Source organism: Pinus tabuliformis, chromosome 7 (assembly GCF_031772625.1).
Source record: "Pinus tabuliformis cultivar Carrire ecotype Pingquan chromosome 7, CPIR1, whole genome shotgun sequence".
In the NCBI taxonomy this organism is placed as follows: Eukaryota; Viridiplantae; Streptophyta; class Pinopsida; order Pinales; family Pinaceae; genus Pinus; species Pinus tabuliformis.
The window spans coordinates 719,857,098-719,866,056 of NC_142293.1; positions in this window are offsets into that span (position 1 = coordinate 719,857,098).

Sequence of the window (8,959 nt, forward strand, 5' to 3'; positions counted from 1 at the left end):
GGAAACAATTGCAGAGGCATGCAAGACGCTGCCAGAAATTCACATTCTAGAGGATGCAAAAGCAGCAACGAAGATTCAGAAGTTGGTTGCCATAGTTAGAGAATCGAAGGACGAGATTGTCGGAGTAACCTTTGACTTCCAAATGAATATCGCAGATTTGCAGTTGAAATTGCAGCCATCCACTCTGCCAGATGTCTGGGAGCAATGCAGAGCAGCCATCAGGGAAAGCATGAGAACTTTGGATACAACAGTCATAGGTTGCACACTGATATTCGAACTGTTGGGTCCCTATAATACTAGTGATTAACCCATTACTATTGTAGTTATACCCCTTATTTATATTGTTGTGCCCCTATTACCCCCATATTATTATTTCTGTGCCCCATAGAATCCCTCTATTGTTATTTTTGTGGCTTTATATTATTATTGTTAGGTCGGCTGGATTATATTGTGACTCCTTAGACTCCTATATATAGAAAGGAGGTTTTGTCATTTGAATCATCCAAGAATTGTTCATTTATGTAATGTAAAGGAGGTTGCCCCCTCGAAGAGGTTGAATTCTAAGGCGTTGATCTATCTTTTCTATCTTTTCTTGAGCTGGTTTCATAACATTTGGTATCAGAGCTTTGGATTCTAGGGTTTCGCTGCTCCAAACAGGTCATCGTGGAATTTTCGCTATAACTGTTTTTCTGTGACATTTCAGAAGTCGCCAAAAAAACCCATTTGAGAAGAATTGACGTTGAACCTTGGGTCCGAATTTCCGAGCTTTGCGCGTGATATTTGCGGAGATATGATCTGAGGAAGTTGGTCTTTTTGCAGACTCCTGAATTACATTCAAAACAGGTGACCTGGGGAAAATCGTCATAACTTTCTCTCTGAGGATCGGATTGAAATTTCGTAAAAAGGTATAGAAAGAGGATGGACTGTAGTTTTTTGTGGGTGTTTTTTAGATCCAAAGGTCGAAACAGTGACTCACAGCACGTCGTACAAGTTAGCTCTACTGAACTAGTCTATAATCAAGTCACTGTGGGAGATTTCGCATAACTCTTCCTTGGAGAATCCAATTTGGGTCAGACTTGTGGCATTGGAAAGAGGACACAGAGAGCTACTACAGGTCACAAGTTTAGAACTAGATGACGGGAAAGTATAGAGATACATCAGAGGCAATATCGAGCTCCTACAAAGTGAAAAAAGGTGTGTAGATTTTTTTAAATTTTTGCTTAAGCTTGGTTTGAAAATTTATTTTGAAGGAATTCAAAGGGCATAGTAGAGCATTATTATCGGTAACTGATGCCCCGAGGAAAGAAAATGCAAACACCTAGTAAGGAACCTGAAAGCTCTAGCATGACTCATGAAGAAGAGGAAGAAATGCTACATGATATATCAAAATTACAAGAACAAATGCAACAAATGTCACGCTCACAAAAGTTAACAGATGCTAAGATAAATGGCGTGGAAGCTAAGATGAATGGCATGGAAGCTAATATGGACAATTTGAAGATAGATTTGAACACAAATTTGAAGACAGGCATGGCAGATTTGAAGACAGATTTGACTAATTTTCTACAAGAAATACTTACTAATGGTGAAAAGGTAGTAAAGGAAACTCATGATGAGAACAAAAGAAATGTTAATCATGATTCCATAGACGCTAATGTTGGATCGAAGAATCACCACATTCCAAAAATCGATATGAGGAAGTTTGATGGCAAGGATCCCGCCACATGGATATTACAGATGGAGCAATTCTTCGATCTCAATAATGTGCAAAACACACAAAAGGTACGTATGGCAACTTTATATTTGGAACCAAATCAATTTGTATGGTATCAATGGCTTTGTTCTCGTAAACAATTTATCACTTGGGCAATTTTTACGGAAGAATTGATAGCACATTATGAGGATACAAAAAGCAACACTTTTTTTAGCCAATTGATAAGTCTCAAACAAAAGGGTTCAATAATGGAGCACATTGAGGAGTTCCAAAAATTGAACATAAGGGTAAAAGATATTCCAGAGGAGCATAGGATTGATGTGTTCATAGGGTCTTTAAAGGATAATATCCAACATGATGTGCACCTTTGGGAACCTGATTCATTAGAGAAGGCATTCAGGTTAGCAAGAAAAATGGAAAGCAAAATTATGGCAACTAGGAAGCATACCATTCACAACTATAAAGACGGAAGTGTTGTTGCCCATAGTCTTCCACAACCTACAAGGTTGACACCACAACAATTGGAAGAAAAAAGAGCAAAAGGGCTTTGTTACAATTGTGATAGCAAATACACAAAAGGTCATAAATGTGCTGAGAAGAAATTATTCTACATAGATTGTGAAGAGGAAGAAGAAAAGGAGCAAGAAAGGTCAAAAGAAGAGAATGTATTCCAGGAACAAAGCCTAGATGAAGAACAAATAAATTCGATCATATCTTGTAATGCATTGGCGGGAATTACCACTCCTCAAACCATAAAGATAGAAGGACAAATCAAGAAGAAAAAGGTAATAGTGTTGATTGATTAAGGAAGCACCCACAATTTTATTCATTGTAGGGTAGCAAAAGAATTGAATTGCTTCCTATATCCAGCACCGGAGTGTCAAGTGATGATTGCAAATGGAGGAACAATAAATTTTTCTGGAAAGTGCCATAATACCAAGCTATCCATGGGAGAATATGTATTGACTAGCCCAATGCTTTCCATTCCAATGGGAGGTGCTGATGTTGTACTAGGAGTCCAATGGCTACAATCCTTGGGTACAATAGCTTTTAATTTTCAAGAACTTTTCATGAAATTTTCTGTTGAAGGGAAGGAAGTTGAATTAAGGGGTATTACAGGGAAACCAGGAAAGATAATCAGCTCTAATGGCATGACAAAGCTTCTAAAAAAGGAGCAAAGAGGTGTAATTGCACAATTATGTTCGCTAGATGTTTCCACATTGGAATCATCTATTTCTCCAGATCTCCAAAAAGTCCTGGACAATCATTCCAAGTCATTTGAGACTCCCAAAGGTCTCCCACCTATGCGTGATCATGATCATGCTATTCATCTGATTCCAGGAAGTGTTCCTCCAAACATCAGGCCGTACAGATATCCATATGTCCAAAAAAGTGAAATTGAACGTATGGTTGCAGAAATGCTAGAGGCTGGTATAATTCAACCAAGTCAAAGTTCTTTCTCAGCTCCAGTAGTATTGGTGCACAAGAAGGATGGATCATGGCGCATGTGTCCAGATTATAGGGAGCTCAACAAGCTCACTATTAAAGATAAGTTTCCCATTCCTGTCATTGATGAATTACTGGATGAATTGCATGGATCAATTTACTTCACCAAGTTGGATCTTCGTTCGGGATATCATCAAATCAGAATGAAGATTGAAGACATTCCGAAAACGGCATTTAGAACTCATGAGGGTCATTATGAATTTTTGGTCATGCCTTTTGGCCTTACCAATGCACCTTAAACATTTCAAGGTTTGATGAATTCAATTTTCAAACCATTCCTTAGAAAATTTGTGTTGGTATTTTTTGATGATATACTAATCTACAACAAGTCTTGGAAGGATCATGTTGAACATGTTGACAAGGTGCTACAACTATTGGAGGAGAAACAATTATATGCAAAAAGATCCAAATGTTTCTTTGGAGTCTAGGAGGTGGAATATTTGGGTCATATTGTATCTCATGAAGGAGTTAAGGTAGACCCTAGCAAAATTAAAGCCATTAAGGAATGGAAAATCCCCACATCCATAAAGCATCTGCGGGGATTTCTTGGGTTGACAGGGTATTATCGCAAGTTCGTTAAGAATTATGGGAGAATAGCAGCACCTCTAACAACATTATTGAAGAAAGATTCATTTTCATGGACTACGGAAGCAACAAAGGCCTTTAAACATCTTAAAGAGGCAATGTGCCAAGCACCGGTCTTAGCTACACCGGACTTCACAAAAACCTTTATTGTGGAATGTGATGCTTCAGGAAATGGAATTGGTGCTGTTCTAATGCAAGATGAAAGACCCATTGCTTTTGAAAGTCGTCCAATCAAGGGAAATTTTTTAAGCAAAGCTATTTATGAGAAGGAAATGTTGGCAATACTCCATGCACTTAAGAAATGGCGACCCTACCTAATGGGAAGACACTTCAAGGTAAAAACGGATCATGATAGCCTTAAATACTTTTTAGAACAAAGATTATCCTCTGAAGAGCAACAAAAGTGGGTCACAAAGATGTTGGGTTATGACTTTGAAATCATCTACAAAAAAGGGAAGCAAAATGTGGTGGCAGATGCACTCTCAAGAAAGGATGAGGATATGGAAGCATTGTTGTGTGCCATTTCTATTATCCAACCAGATTGGATAAACGAAGCAAAGGAGGAATGGAAGAATGACGAAGAAGTGTGGGCACTTATTCGAAAGCTACAACAAGATTCCAGTACTTCTGATACATTTAGCTGGAAAAATGATTCGTTATGGTACAAAGATTGCTTATACCTCTGTAAGAATTCCCAGCTAAAACAAAAGATTCTTATGGAATTGCACACTTCTCCCTTAGGAGGGCACTCAGGATTTTTAAAAACTTACCACAGGGTTAAGAAGGAATTTTTTTGGGATGGCCTTAAATCAAATATTCAAAAGTTTGTGGTGGAATGTTTGGTTTGCCAACAAAATAAAGTTGAAACAATTAAGACACCGAGTCTATTACAACCTTTATCCATTCCAAGCCAACGTTGGGAGGAGGTTTCAATGGATTTTATCACAGGTTTACCCAAGTCTGAGGGAAAGAGTGTCATCATGGTGGTAGTTGACAGACTTACCAAGTATGCACACTTTTGTGCATTATCACATCCATTTAAAGCCATTACAGTTTCTACTGCATTTATGGAAACAGTTCAAAAGCTACATGGAAACCCAAAGATTATTGTAAGTGACAAAGATCCCATTTTCACTGGAAATTTTTGGACATAATTATTTTCTTGTCTGGGTACTCAGTTAGCTCATAGCTCATCTTATCATCCTCAATCTGATGGGCAAACTGAGATAGTAAACAAATGTTTGGAAGGATATCTTCGTTGCTTTGTATCTGATAAACAGACATAATGGGTCAAATGGTTGCCTCTGGCTGAATGGTGGTATAACACTTCCTTCCATACAGCAACAAAAATGACCCCATTTATGGCACTTTATGGGTACCAACCACCATCAATCACATCATATTTAAGAGAAAATTCTAAGGTTCAAGCAGTGGAACATCACATCGAACATCAAGAATAAGTCCTCCAACTCTTAAAGGATAACCTCGTGTTGGCACAAAATAGAATGAAACAACAAGCAGATCAACATCGCAGTGAAAGAAGTTTTGATGTAGGTGATTGGGTATTCCTACGGCTACAACCATATAAGCAAATGTCCCTAAAGCAAGCTAAGAAGGATAATAAATTATCACCGAAGTATTATGGTCCGTACAAGGTGTTGGAAAAGATTGGTACTATGGCATACAAATTGGAGCTTCCTGCAGCTTCTCGATTGCACCCAGTTTTCCATGTTTCATGTTTAAAGAAGGTTATAGGCGACAAGCTCCCAGTTCAAACAATATTTCCAGAACTTGACGAGGAAGGAAAAATTATATTGGAACCGGAAGCAGTCACAGAAACAAGAACTCGACAGCTACGAAATCGATCAATTTAAGAGTATCTTATCAAGTGGAAGAACTTATCCGCTGAAGATTCCACATGGGAGGATGAGAATTTTATGCAGAAGTATCCAGAACTACTCAAGCGTTGAGGACAACACTTTTTTGAAGGAGAGGGGCATGTTGGGTCCCTATAATACTAGTGATTACCCCATTACTATTGTAGTTATACCCCTTATTTATATTGTTGTGCCCCTATTACCCCCATATTATTATTTCTGTGCCCCATAGAATCCCTCTATTGTTATTTTTGTGGCTTTATATTATTATTGTTAGGTCGGCTGGATTATATTGTGACTCCTTAGACTCCTATATATAGAAAGGAGGTTTTGTCATTTGAATCATCCAAGAATTGTTCATTTATGTAATGTAAAGGAGGTTGCCCCCTCGAAGAGGTTGAATTCTAAGGCGTTGATCTATCTTTTCTATCTTTTCTTGAGCTGGTTTCATAACACGAACAGATCATGGAGTTATGGATGACTCTACAGGAGGAACCAAACCTGCAAAAACTTAGCACAAACATCTAGGAGACACAACAATAGTTTGATGAAGTTAGGGTGACTGCGCACACTTTGGCACCAATCCAACACCTTGCTCAATTGCAAGAAGAAAAATAGCTACAATCACAAATTGAAGAGCTACAAAGAAAAGAGGTTGTTTTAAAGGCCATAATAAAGCCATGGACAGAGGATACGTGTCAGCTTACTCTGTCAGTTCAGGACAAGTTGAATACACTCCAGCAGACACAAAGAACGATGCACCTGGCGATGGAAGGCCTGACTACAAAAAATCTAGTAGAGGAATTGCAACAGGGTGGGGTACAGGGTTCTGCTGACTTCGAAGCATTGAAGATCGAGTTCAGTGAACTCTACAACAAGATTGAGGTGCCAACTAAGTGACTCAAGGACGAGTCACCATATTTGTGTTGGGGGTCTGTTGGGATGGGGTCCCTGGGGTCAATTTTGTTGAGTTTTGAGTTATTTTATAATATCTTTTTGTAGCGAAGGTAAAGTCTCCGTGAAATTTGAAAATCAGAGTGCGAAGCTAAGTAGAGTGAAAGGGGATTTATCCCTTAGTTGGGTAGGTGATAGAGTTGTTTTGAGACCCACCCATGGTATTGTAAAGAAAATTCTATAAATAGATGAATCATAGCGAGTCTTAGAAATAACCTTAAGTGAAAAATCATTGTAGGGGCAAGGTGCTAAGGCAGGAAAGTTTTGCTTCCTGTACTTAGGCAAAAGGGGAAGACTCCTGCAGCTGAGTGCGCGGAGAACTTGGTAAGTCCGCAACTGAGTTCGCGGAGACCTTGGTAAGTCCACAACTAAGTGCACGAGCCCCTACAGCTGAGTGTGCAGGGTTAAAGAGTCTATATCTGAATGGTTATACTTAATAAAGACTATTTTGGGCCGAAATTGATGCATCTGTGTTCTTATATTTACTTTTGTAAAGTTTATGTATCTTCGCTTTGTAATCTATTTAATGTGAATTAATGCTTATTTACTATGTGAAATTGGTAGATCTATAATATTTCTCCATGGTAAGTACAATTAAGTGCCTTCGCGAAGATCTGAAGGTCATTTTGATAGAGTTGTAGTAGTTGACAGTCGGAAGGAATAGATGCGTGCGAAGGTAGATCTAAACCCTAAGGACCTTAGCAAACCATCACACAGGCCTCTGGATGTAGAAACCTAGTTCTAGCATCCCACAATACTTCTTCGGGTGAGACTGCAGCTTGCGATCCGTAGGTTGTTGCCAAAAGGGCCAACATTTAGGGTTTTGTTGGTTAGCGCAGTTAAAGTTGAACCTGGGTTAGGCCCCATCAAGCCAACATAAGTCTCCACAAAATTGAACACATGGATGATGAATGGTTATCTGACCTGGATCCCAACTTAGCGGCACCTCATTCCACTCAGTCTCTGATAGCTGGCATCCTCCAAAATCTTGTCAAGACATGTGTGCAACAGCTGCGTAGCGACTACGTAGGGCTTGTACAACGGGCCAATGTTTTGGGCGTATATCCCAAACCGTAATACTTGTGTAAAACCTGAATGAGTTTATTGTATATGATATTTTTGTGAAGATAAACCTCTCTCAGTTTCTCCAAATTATTCCCCATCTTCCTAGAAAATTCTCTGCAAAACAATGACTTAAAACAGGAAATTTACGAATTACGAAGAATGAGCTTTGAAGATGCATTCGAAACTCTCGATCTGTTAAACTTGTGAAAAAATTGGAAGAGGTTATTGTTATTTGGCCTATCCTTGAGAAAAGCCACTTTCAATTTCCAAAAATCTCCTACATGTGGTTGGAAACCGTTCTGCAAAATGGTGACTAAAATAGAGTATTTATGCAACACTTGCGAAGAGAAAACTGGGCTTCCACAACAGGTTCCCACAGTGAGTGTGACATGTTTTCTTGCCAACTGCTAACTGGAGATTGACCTATGGTTGCATATGTGGATTGCATGTTTGGTGATTAACTCAGTGAATGTATAGTGCATAATATTAAGGCAGCATAACCATTTGAATTACCCATGTTCTTTGTCTTGTATCCCAATAATTTGTATTGAGCACTTGGAGCACTTCACTTGATTTGGAATGAGCATAGGAGTATGGGGAAACATTGAAGTATTATGGATATGGTGTCTCTTAGGTATGGGTGGTTGTGTATTATGCATAATGGTCATACATGGTGTGAGTATGGGAAAGTAGTGGTGTTATGGGGGAATGGGTAAATGAGGAATATTAGAAGAGGAAACAAAGTGTAGTATCCCAAAAGCCATGCTTCTTTGAACAACAGACCCTTGATTGTAGTTGATTTTTAAATGAAACCTTTAACATACCTTCACTTTGACAATATACCCCATGACTCAAAAATCTATGACGACGACTCCCAATGACTCAACACCACTTCACGTTATTAACCAAAAACTTTAACAACCAGATTCATGGCGATTTTCAAACAGTGATTGATCAAACTCAAGACAGTAAAAATGTTTGTGAGTTTGAATTATCCCATGATAATAAAATTATAGATTCGAAGACATTTGACAACTGAAAACTAACTGACTCTAACACTATAAATTTATATATTTATGCATGAATAAATACTAACTTGTAGCTCACAAGAAAAGTAAGAAAAAAGACATGTACCCAAAATATACCTGGAGGAATTACAGAATCAACCCTTAAAAGAAACTGGAAAAATAATGGCAACTAAAATATGGTTTGGAAGATCAAAGACTTGAGGTATGTTTGAGGTAATTTTTAGTTATGG